The 20,913-nt window shown below is 43.8% G+C and overlaps 1 protein-coding gene across 6 annotated transcripts in view; it reads right to left on the bottom strand.

The window, feature by feature from the left end:
* The window catches only part of LOC112220232 (forkhead box protein P1-B), a 234,303-nt gene that overhangs the window by 177,589 nt on the left and 35,801 nt on the right, over nt 1-20,913 (bottom strand). For 5 of the 6 annotated variants that reach the window (XM_024382000.2, XM_024381993.2, XM_024382007.2 and 2 more), the window contains exon 3: nt 17,567-17,667. The exons of the other annotated variant lie outside the window; for it this stretch is intronic. The gene's annotated coding sequence lies outside the window, so the exon portion shown is untranslated. The remainder of the gene's footprint in view (nt 1-17,566; nt 17,668-20,913) is intronic. 6 annotated transcript variants of the gene reach the window in all.

The following is a 20,913-nucleotide window of genomic DNA, read 5'->3' as shown; positions in this document are numbered from 1 at the left end:
AGGACAGAGGAGCCTCTTAAAGAAGAAGTTACAGGTCTGTGAGAGCCAGAAATCTTGCTTGTTTGTAGGTGACCAAATACTTATTTTCCACCATAATTTGCAAATAAATTCATAAAAATCCTACAATGAGATTTTCTGGATTTTTTTTTCTCATTTTGTGTGTCATAGTTGAAGTGTACCTATGATGAAAATTACAGGCCTCTCTCATCTTTTTAAGTGGGAGAACTTGCACAATTGGTGGCTGACTAATGTTTTTTGCCCCACTGTAGGCCTATGGACTAGGCTACATAAGGTGTGCACAACTATGATTCGAAAAAGTGGCAAAAAAAGTCAGTTTCTTATGCTGGGCATCATTCACAAGTGATAATATATCATTTACAAGTGATAGGCTAATAATGTCACCCATCAGACTATTCGTAATTTGATCTTGTCTTTACATATACTCAATAATATATGTGTGAAATTTGTTTTGATTTAGAATGGACCTGTCTCGAAACAGGTGCAGCGTGAAAAAATACTGTAAAAATCTGTTGTTCTGCTCCTGAGCAAGGCAGTTAACTTCTTATGGCTGGGGGGCAGTATTGAGTAGCTTGGATGAATAAGGTGCCCAGAGTAAACTGCCTGCTACTCAGGCCCAGTTCTTTCTGGTAAGAAGAGGGGCGGGGGCGTATGCTTCATGGTTAACGTGACGTGGTGTGATCATAACAACATACAGGTACTCAAGTCCTTCTGTTCACCTGATTTAGAATTCCTCACAATCAAATATCGACCTCATTATCTACCAAGGGAATTCTCTTCGATTATAATCACAGCCGTATATATTCCCCCCCAAGCAGACACATCGATGGCTCTGAACGAACTTTATTTGACTCTTTGCAAACTGGAATCCATTTATCCGGAGGCTGCATTCATTGTAGCTGGGGATTTTAACAAGGCTAATCTGAAAACAAGACTCCCTAAATTTTATCAGCATATCGATTGCGCAACCAGGGGTGGAAAAACCTTGGATCACTGCTATTCTAACTACCGCGAAGCATATAAGGCCCTGCCCCGCCCTCCTTTCGGAAAAGCTGACCACGACTCCATTTTGTTGATCCCTGCCTACAGACAGAAACTAAAACAAGAAGCTCCCGCGCTGAGGTCTGTTCAACGCTGGTCCGACCAATCTGATTCCACACTCCAAGACTGCTTCCATCACGTGGAATGGGATATGTTTCGTATTGCGTCAGACAACAACATTGACGAATACGCTGATTCGGTGAGCGAGTTCATTAGAACGTGCGTTGAAGATGTCGTTCCCATAGCAACGATTAAAACATTCCCAAACCAGAAACCGTGCATTGATGGCAGCATTCGCGTGAAACTGAAAGCCCGAACCACTGCTTTTAATCAGGGCAAGGTGACCGGAAACATGACCGAATACAAACAGTGTAACTATTCCCTCCGCAAGGCAATCAAACAAGCTAAGCGTCAGTATAGGGACAAAGTAGAATCTCAATTCAACGGCTCAGACACAAGAGGTATGTGGCAGGGTCTACAGTCAATCACGGATTACAAAAAGAAAACCAGCCCAGTCACGGACCAGGATGTCTTGCTCCCAGGCAGTCTAAATAACTTTTTTGCCCGCTTTGAGGACAATACAGTGCCACTGACACGGCCCGCAACTAAAACATGCGGACACTCCTTCACTGCAGCCGACGTGAGGAAAACATTTAAACGTGTCAACCCTCGCAAGGCTGCAGGCCCAGACAGCATCCCCAGCCGCGCCCTCAGAGCATGCGCAGACCAGCTGGCTGGTGTGTTTACGGACATATTCAATCAATCCCTATCCCAGTCTGTTGTTCCCACATGCTTCAAGAGGGCCACCATTGTTCCTGTTCCCAAGAAAGCTAAGGTAACTGAGCTAAACGACTACCGCCCGTAGCACTCACTTCCGTCATCATGAAGTGCTTTGAGAGACTAGTCAAGGACCATATCACCTCCACCCTACCTGACACCCTAGACCCACTCCAATTTGCTTACCGCCCAAATAGGTCCACAGACGATGCAATCTCAACCACACTGCACACTGCCCTAACCCATCTGGACAAGAGGAATACCTATGTGAGAATGCTGTTCATCGACTACAGCTCAGCATTTAACACCATAGTGCCCTCCAAGCTCGTCATCAAGCTCGAGACCCTGGGTCTCGACCCCGCCCTGTGCAACTGGGTACTGGACTTCCTGACGGGCCGCCCCCAGGTGGTGAGGGTAGGCAAACAACATTTCCACCCCGCTGATCCTCAACACTGGGGCCCCACAAGGGTGCGTTCTGAGCCCTCTCCTGTACTCCCTGTTCACCCACGACTGCGTGGCCACGCACGCCTCCAACTCAATCATCAAGTTTGCGGACGACACAACAGTGGTAGGCTTGATTACCAACAACGACGAGACGGCCTACAGGGAGGAGGTAAGGGCCCTCGGAGTGTGGTGTCAGGAAAATAACCTCACACTCAACGTCAACAAAACTAAGGAGATGATTGTGGACTTCAGGAAACAGCAGAGGGAACACCCCCCTATCCACATTGATGGAACAGTAGTGGAGAGGGTAGTAAGTTTTAAGTTCCTCGGCGTACACATCACAGACAAACTGAATTGGTCCACCCACACAGACAGCATCGTGAAGAAGGCGCACCAGCGCCTCTTCAACCTCAGGAGGCTGAAGAAATTCGGCTTGTCACCAAAAGCACTCACAAACTTCTACAGATGCACAATCGAGAGCATCCTGTCGGGCTGTATTACCGCCTGGTACGGCAACTGCTCCGCCCACAACCGTAAGGCTCTCCAGAGGGTAGTGAGGTCTGCACAACGCATCACCGGAGGCAAACTACCTGCCCTCCAGGACACCTACACCACCCGATGTCACAGGAAGGCCATAAAGATCATCAAGGACAACAACCACCCGAGCCACTGCCTGTTCACCCCGCTATCACCAGAAGGCGAGGTCAGTACAGGTGCATCAAAGCTGGGACCGAGAGACTGAAAAACAGCTTCTATCTCAAGGCCATCAGACTGTTAAACAGCCACCACTAAGATTGAGTGGCTGCTGCCAACACACTGACTCAACTCCAGCCACTTTAATAATGGGAATTGATGTGAAATTATGTAAAATATATCACTAGCCACTTTAAACAATGCTACCTAATATAATGTTTACATACCCTACATTATTCATCTCATATGTATATGTATATACTGTACTCTATATCATCTACTGCATCTTTTTGTAATACATGTATCACTAGCCACTTTAACTATGCCACTTTGTTTACATACTCATCTCATATGTATATATTGCACTCGATACCATCTACTGTATCTGGCCTATGCCGCTCTGTACCATCACTCACTCATATATCTTTATGTACATATTCTTTATCCCCTTACACTTGTGTCTATAAGGTATAAGTTTGGGAATTGTTAGCTAGATTACTTGTTGGTTATTACTGCATTGTCGGAACTAGAAGCACAAGCATTTCGCTACACTCGCATTAACATCTGCTAACCATGTGTATGTGACAAATAAAGATTTGATTTAATATATGCATATATATTAGTAGATTTTGATAGAAAACACTCTGGAGTTTCTAAAACTGCTTGAATGATGTCTGTGAGTATAACAGAACTCATATGGCAGGCAAAAACCTGAGAAAAAATCCAACCATGAAGTGGGAATCTGAGGCTTGTAGGTTTTCTAGTCTTTGCCTATCCAAGATACAGTGTAAATGGCTTCCACTAGATGTCAACAGTGTTTAGAACCTTGTTTCAGGCTTCTACTGTGAAGGGGGAGTGAATAAGAGCTGTTTGACTAAGGGGTCTGGCAGAATTCCATGAGCTAAGTCTCGTGCGTGGCCGTGAGAGCGAGCTGCGTTCCCTTTCATTTCTAAAGACAAAGGAATTGTCCGGTTGGAACATTATTGAAGATTTATGATAAAAACATCCTAAAGATTGATTCTATACATCATTTGAAATGTTTCTACGAACTGTAATATAACTTTTTGGACTTTTCGTCTGGACCTAGTGCTCACGCTTTGTGAATCCCCTGTCCTATTCGGTGTCCTGTGTGAATTTAAGTGTGCTCTCTCTAATTCTCTCTTTCTCTCTTTCTTTCTCTCTCTCGGAGGACCTGAGCCCTAGGACCATGCCTCAGGACTACCTGACATGATGACTCCTTGCTGTCCCCAGTCCACCTGGCCGTGCTGCTGCTCCAGTTTCAACTGTTCTGCCTTATTATTATTTGACCATGCTGGTCATTTATGAACATTTGAACATCTTGGCCATGTTCTGTTATAATCTCCACCCGGCACAGCCAGAAGAGGACTGGCCACCCCACATAGCCTGGTTCCTCTCTAGGTTTCTTCCTAGGTTTTGGCCTTTCTAGGGAGTTTTTCCTAGCCACCGTGCTTCTACACCTGCATTGCTTGCTGTTTGGGGTTTTAGGCTGGGTTTCTGTACAGCACTTTGAGATATCAGCTGATGTACGAAGGGCTATATAAACACATTTGTTTTGATGATTTGATTTGAATTTGGATTTGAATTTGGCGCCCTGCACTTTCACTGGCTGTTGTCAAATCGATCCCGTTAACGGGATTTCAGCCGTAAGAAGTTAACCCACTCTTCGCCGGGCGCCGAAGATGTGGATGTCAATTATGGCAGCCCTCCGCACCTCTCTGATTCAGAGGGGTTGGGTTACATGCGGAAGTCACAATTCAGTTGTACAACTGACTAGGTATCCCCTTTTCCTATATAAAGCTGATTGGATGCTCCTCATTTTAGTAGAGGCTATCACTCAGTTTTTTTCACGCAACTGCATAGCCTATAGAAATGTTGCGGAACATGAGCTCACGGGCTCTCATTAAGTGTTTGATTCGATATTTGATTACATTTGCATTGATGTCAGTGTGATTAGAGGGACAATAGAGTGCTGAGTACCAAGCAGTTAGCAAGTTTGGTAGGCTACCAATGGCCATCAGTAGCATCAGAGCTTGGAGAAGCCTAAACAGACTAAACAGTCACGTGGAATATAACTGCCTTCATGACTCGTGACCACCGGTGTGGCGGTAATACGGCCACCACAACAGCCCTACGTGTGCGCAACTATGGGGCAAAACAGATAGGGTTGGCTCAGATTGTTGACAGCATGGAAGCTATATTATGTCTCTAATGTTTATTGAAAAAAATATTCACATTTGCATAATGAGCACTTGTTGTCTCTCAAATACATAATTACAATTGTTGCTTAGCTAGCTAGCAAATTGAAGCCATATTAGCATTAACATGAAATCAGTCAAAACACCTAAAAACAAGACATGGTATCAAGAACAAGATGAAACGAGACACTTACGATTCCCACATGGCAGTTTCTTGTCATTCTCTATAGCAATCTGGCCATCCAGAATCATAACAACACGCACATGGTTTTCGTGACGTTTCACCCAACCCATCTATACAGCAGCATCATGGATAGATCACTCTCCTGTCCTGCAGCTTAGATCCAATCAGATTCAATCAGATTCTGTGATGGGGAATACCCACATAAATACTGCAAAATGTTAAAGGAATTGAAGGAACCTCACACATTGCAGAATCATATGTAAGCAATGTTATGAAATCAATTCAAGACATAGCCCTGGCAGACTAAATATGGTTATTGTTTATTTCAGTAGTATGAACATGATCAGATTATGTAATTGTTCTAGTGGTGTCACAGAGAGAGTTTGATAAGATGCAGTCTGGTCAACAGAGAGAATGTGGTGAGCACACAAATGCTTGACGAGAAAACACTTGTAAGTGCGTCTGTTGTTAGTGTACACAGACACATGGATTGCAGCACACAAAGAGACACCACAACTCAAACCACAGGAAATACTGTTTTGATGTTACCTCTATCAGCAGGCTAGGCGATGAAAAAATACTTTAGTAAAAAAGTCCCTTCGCAGGGTTTCATTTTGTTGTGAAATGAAGTCAGAGATACAAAGTTCTGAGAGCGGTTCAGGCAGGGGAATGACACTCGAAACATAAACAACAGAAATAACAAAAGTATTTAAAAAAAATGTCAGTTGACACTCACCTCAATGCATTTGTAAAGACCACTTTCGGTAGATAGCTGTCTGGGTAACTGGAGAAAGGCAGTAAAGCCACTCAACAACAAAGCATTTTTTAATCTCATCTTTCTAGTTTGCACTGATACCATACTTAAGCATTCATGTATGGTTAGCCTATCTCTATGTTTTCACAACCCCCCTAAGTATTGATATCCTCAGTTGGCCAATTTTAATATAACAAACAGATACACAATCAAGCCAAATCACACAGGTCAACAAATGACCACCATGAGGTGGGGAGATCCATACTTTCCTTTACATCACAGCTTTAAAAGACAGTATGCCTCTAGTTTTTTCAGAGATGACAAACATGTATGAATAATAGTGTGATTAAGGGAGTATTGACAACAGGAGAGAAGTAATGTCTCAACTGGAGGGTCTGTGGTTACTCCAGAGGACTAAACCCAGGGATTATGACTGTACTGCATAATGCTGTCCTCCTTCCTGCAGGGCTCACAGTCAGGCCCACTGCTGTTCCACACAGACAGACTGTCAGACAGACTGTCAGACAGACTGTCAGACAGACTGTCAGACTGTCAGACAGACAGACAGACAGACAGACAGACAGACAGACAGACAGACAGACAGACAGACAGACGGACGGACGGACGGACGGACGGACGGACGGACGGACGGACGGACGGACGGACGGACGGACGGACGGACGGACGGACGGACGGACGGACGGACGGACGGACAGACCACCAGAAACCATAGACAATCTAGGCAATGCAAAGGGAGTGCACAGTGGTGATGATGATGAATAACACCTCTGCAAAATGATAATATTTGACAGTCTAATATTACTGACAATAAATAAATGGGCCTAAAAATGGGCCTAAAAATGAAGAGAGAGAGAAAGAGAGAAACAGAGAGGAAGAGAGAGAGAGAGAGATAGAGCGAGAGAGAGAGAGAGAGAGAGAGAGAGAGAGAGAGAGAGAGAGAGAGAGAGAGAGAGAGAGAGAGAGAGAGAGAGAGAGAGAGAGAGCAAAGCAAAGAAAGAGGAGAGGATATCTGCCGCCAGCCTCAAAGTGAAAGCATAAATAAAGTGTGGGACATCTTTTACCTTCTTCAATTATCTGTCTTTTGACATGCAAGCTGAGCACAGTATAATTAACATCTCTGGAGATAATGGGGTCGCTACTCACTGATCAATCTCACACATATATTATCTGCCTTTTACCAATCTATGCTCCCACAGTTTTCCTAAGGAGGGGAAAACTCCACTACGGCGATTGCCTTTTAATAATGCTCTGAGAATATGCTTTATGACAGTTCCAATTGGGCCCATCTTCCAAAACATAAATAAGGGCTGAGATCCAACAGACATCCAATGTAAATACAAGAGCTGAGGCAACACTATCCAGTTTGTTTTTTGCATGCAAGATCCAATAGCATCATTGTAATCAATTACTTAATATACATATCACTAAACTGAAATTGTATTTAACATTATTGCCTATAGCCCATTACATCACTGGCCTGGTAATCTTGGCACTGAGGTAAGGATATTTGAGAGGTCATCTTCTCAGCCCTATCCCTCTGGGATCACTTGTAAAAGCTGCTAGCCACACCCTCTGGCCAAGATAACACCTGGTTCTCCACTAAAGTCAAAACCACACCCCTTCATAATGTTGGACATGTTCCGACCAAGCTCATTTCTTAACATAGCATGAGAATGGACATAGTATTGGGAGGGAGTGAAACCATCCAAATTCAAGAATACCATTTGGGTCAATAATTTGAACAACTGTTTAAGACTTACAGAGAAGAGTGAATTATTATTTGACATAAAAAAAATGCAGTGCTTGTAGGGCACATGAATAGGCATGTGCAGAGGTGGATCACCACGAGGATAGCTCCACCTCTTTGCTTGCAAAGCCATAGCCACTACAAGAGCCATACAGAGTAGAGGCTGCCCCAGTCTAAATAGTGTTGCTCTCTCAGGTTATTTACCAGAAAGATTCTTTGAACACAGCTGGAGCCATCAAAAGCCCTGAATGTATTTGTTGTTTGGATTATTCCCCTCTGCCTGTCAATGGCAGGATCACAGTCATTTTTACAGCTCTGGAGATGGAGATCTCCCCTGTAGGAACTCACTGACACACTGCACCCAGAGAGAGGGGAGAGGAGGGGGACAGAGTTCACTGGAGCACCCTGCATATTGTCTGCTCCTCCAGGGGGGCTAAATGAAGCTCTACAGATTCTTATTTTAAGGGTCAGCTGTTGCCGCAAATACAATACAGCTGATCATCGTTGGACACAGACAATAATAAAACCTGGATATTTTTCTGGATAATCAAGTAGGCATTGATTTCCTTGTGTCTTTGTAGCATTACAGCCTGGAGTATTCTGATGAAGCATCCAAATGAAGCAGAAGTAAGCATAAGAAAACAAAGATAGTCTTCGTTTATTAGATATATGATGAATTAAGAACACCAGTATATAGGCACCTTGTTCCATCTACATTAGTGTAAGCCCACATTCTGATTTGCATGAACACCAGAGTTCCAAGTATTAATTTGATGAGAAATAATGAGATGTGAGCTACTGCTTAACTCCCACACTGTTAGTGTTAAGCACAGCAGTCTTCCTCCTAAGTTCTACATTATCTCTTGAAGCATGAGGCGGTCAGTATAATATCGCACTACTTAGACAAGTGATCCATGAACAAAACAGAGATACAATATCTCTTTGTATTTGTAAGCCTCATTAAAGCCATTGACCTTATATACTATCAGGAATGATGCTAATGTTCAAGAGCTCCCTCACTCATTCTCGTTCAATATCACTGTTTTAAGCTGTTTTGAAGATAAAGCCTGCCTCCCTTTCTCAATGACAACTGTTCCTTTTATTTACCAATATCAATGAGAAGCATTGAGAATGACTTCAAAACATCACTGACAATGAAATCGTACAATAAAAATGAGCAATACTGCAATTTCAAAGAGACTCAATTGACTGCAAAATGCTTAGGAGGTTTAGTGAGCTACTTAGGTGTATTAACACAATGCTGCCTGTAGACTGGATGGTTTATCACTTTGCACACTCTCAACAGATGTGCATTTTATTTAAGTGGTAGGTTCTCCTGAGTTTGCCCTGGTGTCCTGCCGTAATAAAAACTGCCTTTGAAACATGGTGTGTGTGGACTAATACTAACATGAAACGTGGTGGGTGTGGACTAATACTAACATGAAACGTGGTGGGTGTGGACTAAAACCAACATGAAACGTGGTGTGTGAGGACTAGTACCAACATGAAACTTGGTGTGTGAGAACTAGTACCAACATGAAATGTGGTGTGTGAGGACTAATACCAACATGAAACGTGGTGTGTGAGGACTAGTACCAACATGAAACATGGTGGGTGTGGACTAAACCAACATGAAACATGGTGTGTGTGGACTAGTACCAACATGAAATGTGGTGTGTGAGGACTAGTACCAACATGAAACGTGGTGCGTGTGGACTAGTACCAACATGAAACATGGTGGGTGTGGACTAAACCAACATGAAACGTGGTGTGTGAGAACTAGTACCAACATGAAAAGTGGTGTGTGAGGACTAGTACCAACATGAAATGTGGTGTGTGAGGACTAATACCAACATGAAACGTGGTGTGTGAAGACTAGTACCAACATGAAATGTGGTGTGTGAGGACTAGTACCAACATGAAACGTGGTGTGTGAGGACTAGTACCAACATGAAATGTGGTGTGTGAGGACTAATACCAACATGAAACGTGGTGTGTGAGGACTAATACAAACATGAAACGTGGTGTGTGTGTGGACTAGTACCAACATGAAACATGGTGGGTGTGGACTAGTACCAACATGAAACATGGTGTGTGTGAACTAGTACCAACATGATGGGTGTGGACAACAGGACTAAGGCAGGAGAAGTCAATGTGTGTGAAAATTCTGTTGCTCGTTTACAGGAAATGTATTCAAGATTGGCAGGTCCACCAGATATGTAATTGAATCAATTAAGTGTAACAGTAGACACACGCACAAACAAACCTTTTACTTTCAGTAAAGGGGCTACTGTATTGTAGGGTGAAAACACTGATAATTACACAGTAACTACGCCATACAGTACAAAGTAATTACGGAGATTTACACCTCTGACACCCCTTCCCTCCCATTTTACAAGCCAAGTGAAAAAGAAATTCCTGGCAGGGTGTACATACACTCTCAGACACACACACACACACACACACACACACACACACACACACACACACACACACACACACACACACACACACACACACACACAGACACACACACACATTCTCTCTCTCTGTTTCTCGGCACACACTCTTTAAGTTTCCCACTCCCTTTCCCAGTGACCTGTGCTGACCTTGGTCCTACCTCCCGAGGCCGGGCAGGAAGTCGTGCTGAGTGAGTGCTGCTGGGTCTGTCCCAGCTTTTAGCCTCCCAGCCTCCAGGCTCAGCCTCCCAGCCTCTTACACAATGCAGTCTGCCTGGAACAGGGGTCTCCCAGCACCCGCCTCACACTCGTTTGTGAGATGATCAAACCTGGGGAATTGTGGGAGGGGCAGGGAGGCACATCCTGCGTGAAACCGCATCCTGAACAAGCATCACCGTGTCTCACTGTAAATAAATACTCTCTCCTCACACGGCTTCCGTCAACTGTCATTGCCTCGGCTCCAATCACCTTCAAGTCCAAACAGGAAAGCGCAGAGAGGCGAGGGAGATGGCAGATATGAGCTTTAATTTGCTTCTCGCTGCAGTTTCGCCTCGGCGGCGGTGCTTCCTATTCTCCTGCTCCGCCAGCTGCCCGGGGTCTGTCCCGGACCCCAAGCCCTTCCTGTCATCCTTCATTACCGCATCATCCATGGGGAGGTGGCGGCCATAAAGCCGGCAAGTCACCATTAGGTGCAACTCGGACCATTTGTGAAGCACCCGACGCAGACACTTGAGACCAAACACACGGCTCCTGTAGTAGCCTAGAGAGCCTGTAGTGTACAGCAGCACAGGGCCAGCTGACTGCCTTACTACCTGCTAATCCCCTAAGCATTATCAGATCTACAGCTGAACAACAGAGTATGACAGAGGCAACAACGGAGACATGACAACAAGCTCATCGTTGACAAATTGCTTTCTGTTGAACTGCAGACAGGCTAAACGCGCGATTATCTTACAAACTGAAGGGGTGTTATAAGGCAGCTCATACTTCATGATGATGAACTCAACACATTACATAACAGTGGGGTACACAAGAAAATATAAAACATCTACTTGAAAAATATCGTGTTTATCTACAGTGCCTTCAGAAAGTATTCACACCCCTTGAATTTTTCAACATTTTGTTGTGTTACAGCCTGAATTTCAAATGTAACACATTTAGATTTTTTGTCACTGGAATTTTGTTTTTCGAAATGTTTACAAATGAATAAAAAATTTAAAGAGGAAATGTCTGGAGTCAAAAAGTATTCAACCCCTTTGTTATGGAAAGCCTACATAAATTCAGGAGTAAACATTTGCTTAAAAAGTCACATAATACGGTGCATGGACTCTGTGTACAATAACAGGGTTTAACATGATATTTGAATGACTACATCATCTCTGTACCCCACACATACAATTATCTGTAAGGTCCCTCAGTCGAGCAGTGAATTTCTACCACAAAGACCAGGGATGTTTTCCTATACCTCACAAAAAAGGGTAGATTAATAAAAAATAAAAAGCAAACATTAAATATCCCTTTGAGCATGGTGAAGTTATTAATTACACTTCGATGGCGTATCAATACACCCAGTCACTACAACGATGCAGGCCTCCTTCCAACTCAATTGCCGGAGAAGAAGGAAACCACTCAGGCCATGAGGCCAATGGTGACTTTAAAACAGTTACAGAGTTCTATGGCTGTGATAGTAGAAAACTGAGAATGGATCAACAACATTGTAGATACTCCACAATACTAAGCTAATTGATAGAGTGAAAAGAAGGAAGCCTGTGCAGAATACAAATATTATATATATATATTAGAGGTTGGCCGATTAATCGGAATGGCCGATTAATTAGGGCCGATTTCAAGTTTTCATAATTGGAAATCGGTAGTTTTGGGCGCCGATGTTGCAGATTTCTACATTTTTTATACCTTTATTTAACTAGGCAAGTCAATTAAGAACACATTCTTATTTTCAATGACAACCTAGGAACGGTGGGTTAACTGCCTTGTTCAGGGGCAGAATGACAGATTTTCACCTTATCAGCTCAGAGGATCCAATCTTGCAACCTTACAGTTAACTAGTCCAACGCTATAACCACCTGCCTCTCGTTGCACTCCACAAGGAGACTGCCTGTTACGCGAATGCAGTAGAAGCCAAGGTAAGTTAGTTGCTAGCTAGCATTAAACGTATCTTATAAAAAACAATCAATCAATCATAATCACTAGTTATAACTAAACATGGTTGATGATATTACTAGTTTATCTAGCTAGTCCTGCGTTGCATATAATCGATGCAACACTGGGGGATGTTTTAACAAAAGCGCATTTGCGAAAAAAGCACAATCGTTGGACGACTGTACTTAACCATAAACACCAATGCCTTTCTAAGAATCAATACACAGAAGTATATATTTTTTTAACCTGCATATTTTGCTAAAGGAAATCCAGGTTAGCAGGCAATATTAACCAGGTGAAATTGTGTCACTTCTCTTGTGTTCATTGCACGCAGAGTCAGGGTATATGTAACAGTTTGGGCAGCCTGGCTCATTGCGAACTAATTTGACAGAATTTTACATAATTATGACATAACATTGAAGGTTGTGCAATGTAACAAGAATATTTAGACTTAGGGATGCCACCCGTTAGATAAAATACCGAACGGTTCCGTATTTCACTGAAAGTGAACGTTTTGTTTTCGAAATGATGGTTTCCGGATTCGACCATATTAATGACCAAAGGCTTGTATTTCTGTGTGTTATCATGTTATAACTAAGTCTATGATTTGATAGAACAGTCTGACTGAGCGATGGTAGGCAGCAGCAGGCTCGTAAGCATTCATTCAAACAGCACTTTAATGCGTTTTGCCAGCAGCTCTTTGCAAGCACAGTGCTGTTTATGACTTCAAGCCTATCAGCCTAATGGCTGGTGAAACCGATGTGAAATCGCTAGCTAGTTAGTGGGGTGCGCGCTAATAGCGTTTCAAACGTCACTCGCTCTGAGACTTGGAGTAGTTATTCCCCTTGCTCTGCAAGGGCCGCGGCTTTTGTGGAGCGATGGGTAACGCTGCTTCGAGTGTGGCAGTTGTCGATGTGTTCCTCTTTCGAGCCCAGGTAGGGGCGAGGAGAGGGACGGAAGCTATACTGTTACACTGGCAATACTATAGTGCCTATAAGAACATCCAATAATCAAAGGTACTGTATATGGAATACAAATGGTATAGAGAGAAATAGTCCTAAAAATACTATATTAACTACAACCTAAAACATCTTACCTTGGAATATTGAAGTCTCATGTTAAAAGGAACCACCAACTTTCATATGTTCTCATGTTCTGAGCAAGGAACTCAGACGTTAGCTTTTTTACATTGCACATATTGCACTTTTACTTCTCCAACACTTTGTTTTTGCATTATTTAAACCAAATTGAACATGTTTCCTTATTTATTTGAGGCAAAATAGATTTTTATTGATGTATTATATTAAGTTAAAATAAGTGTTCATTCACTATTGTTGTAATTGTCATTATTACAAATAAATAAATAAAAATCGGCCGATTAATCGGTATCGGATTTTTTTTGATCCTCCAATAATCAGTATCGGTGTTGAAAAATCATAATCGGTCGACCTCTAATATATATATATATATGCCAATCTTGTTTGCAACAAAGCAATAGAGTAATACTGTAAAAAATGTTGCAAAGCAATTCACTTTTTGCTCAGAATACAAAGTCTTATGTTTGGGGCAAATCCAATACAACACATTACTGAGTACCACTCTTCATATTTTCAAGCATAGTTGTGGCTGCGTCATGTTATGGGTATGCTTGTATTCATTAAGGACTGGGGAGTTTTCAGGTTAAAAAATAAACATAATGGAGCTAAGCACAGTCAAAATCCTAGAGGAAAACCTGGTTCAGTATGCTTTCCACCAGACACTAGGAGATTAATTCACCTTTCAGCAGGACAATAACCTAAAACACAAGGCAAAATATACACTGGAGCTGCTTATCAAGAAGACAGTGAGTGGGTGAGTTACAGTTTTGACTTAAATAATTTTGAAAATAATAATGGCCAAATGTTGCACAATCCAGGTGTGGAAAGCTCTTATAGACTTACCCAGAAAAACTCACAGCTGTAATCTCTGCAAAAGGTGCTTCTACAAAGTATTGACTCAGGGATGTGAATACTTATATAATACAAGATATTTCTGTATTTCATTTTCAATACATTTGCTAAAATTTCTAAAAACATGTTTTCACTTTGTCATTATGGGGTATTGTGTGTAGACGGGTGAGAGAAAAACATATATTTAATCAAATTTGAATTCAGGCTGCATGCGTAATAAGTCAAGGGGTATGAATACTTGACTTGAAAAAGCTCAATTTGGTTCTATTGTATTATCAGACTCTGAAACAAACACATCAACACAATGGCTGTCCTAATCCAGCTCTTGCTTAAGGGGTGAGAGCTTCCAGGCCTTCTGTCCCTCAAGCACTCCCTACATTATTTTATTATACTTGAATGAGTCAAGCTGAAAATTGCATGCAGCTGCTGACTCCAGCCTATTGCTGTTCTGCCTAGTCTTATAGCATTGCCCACCAGGCTTGAAAAATCATTCAGTTACTGATCATACATGAGTGGCTATAAAGCTGCCCTGTGTGTGTATGTGTGTGTGTGCAAAATTATGGATAGCTGAAAGTGTCTTACAATGACCCATTTTCTGGTGACGCCTGACAGTTTTTGACAACTATTTTACATCTTTATGGTTATGCACTATTTTGATTGCCAGAAAACAGTGGAATACAAAATATGCCATTCAGTTACTTCTATACAAAATCTGAAATAGTTTTGCCCAATTTGACTTTTCAACTGTGGTCTTATGTCATCACTCCTCAACATAGAGGGAAGACAGGACAGCAGCAGAGAGACAACAGGAGAGGTACATCATTATTTCCACACAAATCAGTGGTAAAGCCAGGCACGTGAAACAATCCACTCCATAGGTATACACTGAGTGAGTGAGTGATCTAAATGCAGTGTTTAGCTCCATCTGGATCCATGGCCGAGTATTTTGACATCTTATCAGGAATCGGTTGAGCGGTGATTAAGCTAGGTTACTGATCTGATGAGGCCCGCCTGCTCTTTACAGTGGCAGTAACGTTTAGTGGGCCGTATGTTGAGCTGCTGTTAAATGTGTGTTAAGTTCTGCCATCCCAGTCAGGTGGCTACAGGCTTCAACACACAGCGTTCAGTCAACGCCTGTGGAGCAGACACATGACTATAATGGTAACGTCTCACTGAGCATGCCTCGGCCTGCCCAAGGGCGTTGTTTGGGAGAGTGTATGCATACAGTATGTCCGTATGTTTGTGTATGTGTGTGTGAGAGGGAGCCCTATATCCTGAGGATTCGTAGTTGTTGTTCATTTCCTGTTCAGTGACAAAATGAGCACATAAAGGCTAAACGGCACTCTTCCCTGGCCTTTAACCACATCACAGCAGTTTTCCACTAACCACAGATAATTATACAATTAAAACAATTTTCTGTGTCTATCTGTCAAACTGATCTAATTTGCCATTAGAATGACACTAGAGCAATGAGGATTCGCTCTCTCTTTCCCTGAGCGAAACCCGTCTCCTCTCTATCACATTACTAGGGAGAAACATCTGCAACAGAGAAAAACACTAACTGAGCTGTGAGGAATAGGAGGTCTACTTGTTAAGCAGGATGTTAGTGAATAAAGCAGGACCCGGTGGCATTCAGTGTGACCCATAGTTTTCATAGGGCCACAAGGAAATGGAGAGGTTCAGTTGACTGTTGGTTTAAATTAACCTTCAGTTGCTGAGAGAAAAGGACCTGAGTGACATTAGTATTTTCTAAGACAATACTCCTTTATGCATGTCGTACTTGACATAAATGATTCATTATGACAAAGAAAAGCAGAGCTAAACAAATAAGTCATAAATTAAAGGTCAATACTGACTGGCATTGTGGGATAAATCAAAATTCACACATGATTGTGATCATTTCACAAAACAGCAACTGTTGACTATGCATTTGAAAGCAAACCTACAGAGAAAGGAAATAGAGGATAAATGTATTATATCCATTATTTCTCTAAATATGTGTTCCTTATATATTGCCCTTACATATGGGCAACATATTAAAGGAAAAGTGACTGTTGCGATCCAGTGACTGTGTGCGAGTGTGGAAACTGCAGTTTGTATCAGGGCCAGAAGAGTGACCTCCCTCTGGGCCAGCAGATTGAGCCCTGCCCCCCAGTCTGCAGCCAGAGAGGGTGTGAGGGACAGTGGGTGGGAGGAGGCTCAGAAGACCTTGACCTGGAAATCCTACCTCTCTCCCAGTCTACCCACTGAGGACAAGGAACACAGATAGGAGCTCCTTTTCAAGAAGTTAAAGGAAAATGTGTGTCTGCCCAGCCCGGGAAGCCTGTGTCTAACCGGTCTCAACCACAATGGAAATCCTTTTATGTTTATGGGTGATCTTAATGAGGATACAAACCCATTAGGTTTCAGACCTGCCATAGAGGAGCTCTGTGGTATTAGCCATGAACAAGTGCACCATCAGCACAGAGAGAGAACAGTATTTTATGGCAACAGATCACTGACTCAAGCCATTGGCCACAGAGACCACAAATGAGGCGTTAAGTGTAGCGGCACAGCAGCGGAGAAGGGTAGATAGATGGAGAGATGTGCCCTTCTTCTCCTCCCATCCATGCATGTGTCTGCTCTCCCTATTTCCACTCCTCCCTAAACCAGTCTCTCTCTCTCTGTCCCTCCCTCCCTCTCCCTCTATACTCCATTTCACATTTACATCAAAACATGTGGAAGAGGCCCACAATGCACTGCCACTAAATAACAACTGTCACCTAGAGTATAATTCATTAAACCAATGTTAATGTTGTCTTCCTCTAATGTCATTTGTATAATTGAAATTTAATTCTCCAACAATATTTGGGGAGAATTTTAATTGACGTTTGCTGTAATGAATTGTTGGGCAGAGACCAAGGCACAGGCACAGAGAAGTTTAAAAAACGCATCCTGACATAGAGATTGAGAAAGAGAGGCGGAGTGGCAAGGCGAGGAGAGGGGCCTGCTGGGACGGTTTCATCATCACCGCCACCCCCCCTGCTGATGGGATGGGGGAGGGGGGGGGGGCGATAGACTCTTCTTCACAGTCTGAGATTTAATTGCACACAGATTCCATTACCTCCGCACAAATGTCACGTTCACTTCTGATCAGGGGCAAGGCAGGCGCTGGCAGCCAGCCAGACAACAGTGCAGAAAGTATTCAGCCAATCAGAGCACCCACTGCAGACAGGGGAGAGGGACAGGGAGAGAATGCCAAAGATATTAAAAACAAAGGATTGTCATAAACAAAGCTGCCGACGCTGCTACGACCGGTGTACTATGCATCATTTAGGGAGTGAAGTGATATCTTTTGTTTTGATTGCTACTTTTCATTGAATTGGCCAATATGACATAAGGTGATCATTTAGAATGATAAGGTCAAAAAAAATGAAAGGCTGCCATCTATATGATGATATTCTGTAGATGTTTGTGAAATACATGTTCTGCATTTTCAAATTTAATGTTAGAAATCTAACCCTAAAACTTCTTCAAAACACAATTGGTAAAACAACAACAACAATATGTTTAGCATAATGTCTAATTAAAGTCACTATTCAACATTTACATTTACATTAAAACTCCATACATAGAGTTGAAGTCGGAAGTTTACATACACTTAGGTTGGAGTCATAAAAACTAGTTTTTCAACCACTCCACACATTTCTTGTTAAAAAACTATAGTTTTAGCAAGTCGGTTAAGACATCTACTGTGTGCATGACACAAGTAATTTTTCCAACAACTGTTTACAGACAGATTATTTCACTTATAATTTACAGTATCACAATTCCAATGGGTCAGAAGGTTACATACACTAACTCGACTGTGCCTTTAAACAGCTTGGAAAATTCCAGAAAATTATGTCATGGCTTTAGAAGCTTCTGATAGGCTACTTGACATCATTTGAGTCAATTGGAGGTGTACGTGTGGATGTATTTCAAGGCCTACCTTCAAACTCAGAGCCTCTTAGCTTGCCATCATGGGAAAATCAAAAGAAATCAGCCAAGACCTCAGAAAAAAAATTGTAGACCTCCACAAGTCTGTTTCATCCTTGGGAGCAATTTCCAAACGCCTGAAGGTACCACGTTCATCTGTACAAAAAATAGTACGCAAGTATAAACACCATGGGACCACGCAGCCGTCATACTGCTCAGGAAGGAGATGCGTTCTGTCTCCTAGAGATGAACGTACTTTGGTGCAAAAAGGGCAACCCAATCACAGAACAACAGTAAAGGACCTGTGAAGATGCTGGAGGAAACAGGTAGAAAATAATCTATATCCACAGTAAAACAAGTCCTATATCAACATAACCTGAAAGGCCGCTCAGCAAGGAAGAAGTCACTGCTCCAAAATCACCATAAAAAAGCCAGACTACGGTTTGCAACTGCACATGGGGACAAAGATCGTACTTTTTGGAGAAATGTCCTCTGTTCTGATGAAACAAAAATAGAACTGTTTGGTCATAATGACCATGGTTATGTTTGGAGGAAAAAGGGGGAGATTTGCAAGCCGAAGAACACCATCCCAACCGTAAAGCACAGGGGTGGCAGCATCATGTTTTGGGGGTGCTTTGCTGCAGGAGGGACTGGTGCACTTCACAAAATAGATGGCATCATGAGGAGGGAAAATATGTGGATATATTGAAGCAACATCTCAAGATATCAGTCAGGAAGTTAAAGCTTGGTTGCAAATGTGTCACACCCTGACCTTAGAGAGCCTTTTTATTCTCTATTTGGTTAAGTCAGGGTGTGACTAGGGTGGGCAATCTATGTTTTCTATTTCTTTGTTGGCCGGGTATGGTTCCCAATCAGAGGCAGCTGTCTATCGTTGTCTCTGATTGGGGATCATACTTAGGCAGCCTTTTCCCACCTGTAGTTTGTGGGATCTTGTTTTGGTACTGTGCTGTTTAGCAATACTAAACTTTACGTTTCGTTTTTTTTTTTTTCTGTGTTCATTGAAATAAAGAAAGATGTACGCCTACCACGCTGCGCCTTGGTCCGATCCTTCCATCAACAAGCGTGACAGAAGATCCCACCACAAATGGACCAAGCAGCGTGGCCAGGAGGAGCAGACATCCTGGACATGGGAGGATATCTTGGACGGTAAGGGATCCTGGACGTGGGAGGAGATCCTGGCCAGAAAGGATCGCCTTCCATGGGAGCAGACGGCGGGGTTCGCGACCACAACAGAAGCCGGAGAGGCAGCCCCCCAAAAATGTTTTTGGGGCACACGGTGTGGTTGGTGGAGCCAGGGTTTGAACCAGAGCCAATTCCCCATACTCACCGTGGGGAGCATGTGACCGGTCAGGCACCATGTTTTGTGGTGATACACACAGTTTCTCCAGTGCGCATCCACAGCCCGGTGCGTTCTGTGCCAGCTACCCGCATTTGCCGTGCGAAAGTGGGCATCTGTCCAGGATGGGTGGTGCCGGCTCAGCGCGCCTGGTCTCCAGTGCGCCTCCTCGGTCCAGGATATCCTGCGCCGGCTCTACTGTATCTTCGGTGCGCGCCTTCACAGCCCAGTGCGTCCTGTGTCAGCTCCCCGCACTTGCCGTGCGAAGGTGATCCTTTGTCCAGAACGCGTTGTGCCAGCTCTATGCTCCAGACCTCCAGTGTGACTACACGGCCCTGCATATCCTGCGCCGGCCATACGTACTGTATCTCCAGTGCACCTTCACAGCCCAGTGCGTCCTGTGCTAGCTCCCCGCACTTACCGTGCGAGGGTGGTCATTTGTCCAGGACGCGTTGTGCCAGCTCTACGCTCCAGACCTCCAGTGTGCCTCCACGGTCCAGTATATCCAGTGCCAGCTCCATGCACCCGGCCTCCAGTGCGTATCTCCAGCCTGGTACGGCCTGTGCCAGCTCCACGCATGAAGCCTCCAGTGATGATCCATAGCTCGAAGCCTCCAGTGATGATCCATGGCACGAAGCCTCCAGTGATGATCCATGGCCCGGAGCCTCCAGTGATGATCCATGGCCCGGAGCCTCCAGTGATGATCCATGGCCCGTAGCCTCCAGTGATGATCCATGGCCCAGAGCCTCCAGTGATGATCCATAGCCAGGGGCCTCCAGTGATGATCCATGGCCCGGAGCCTCCAGTGATGATCCATGGCCAGGACCCTGCAGGGATGATCCATGGCCAGGACCCTCCAGTGATGATCCATGGTCCAGAGCCTCTAGAGACAATCCAAGGTTCGGAGCCTCCCAGTCTGGAGCCTCCAGCGACGGTTCCCAGTCCGGAGCCTCCAGCGACGGTTCCCAGTCTGGAGCCTCCAGCGGGGGTTCCCAGTCCCGAGTATCCGGCGACGATCCACGGTCCGGAGGAGCCTCCGGCAATGTTCCACAGTCCGGGTCCTCCGGCGACGATCTACGGTCCGGTTCCTCTGGTCCGGTTCCTCTGGCAACGATCCATGGTCCGGAGCCTCTGGC

Source organism: Oncorhynchus tshawytscha, linkage group LG02 (assembly GCF_018296145.1).
Source record: "Oncorhynchus tshawytscha isolate Ot180627B linkage group LG02, Otsh_v2.0, whole genome shotgun sequence".
In the NCBI taxonomy this organism is placed as follows: Eukaryota; Metazoa; Chordata; class Actinopteri; order Salmoniformes; family Salmonidae; genus Oncorhynchus; species Oncorhynchus tshawytscha.
This window is presented reverse-complemented; position numbering and strand designations above follow the sequence as displayed.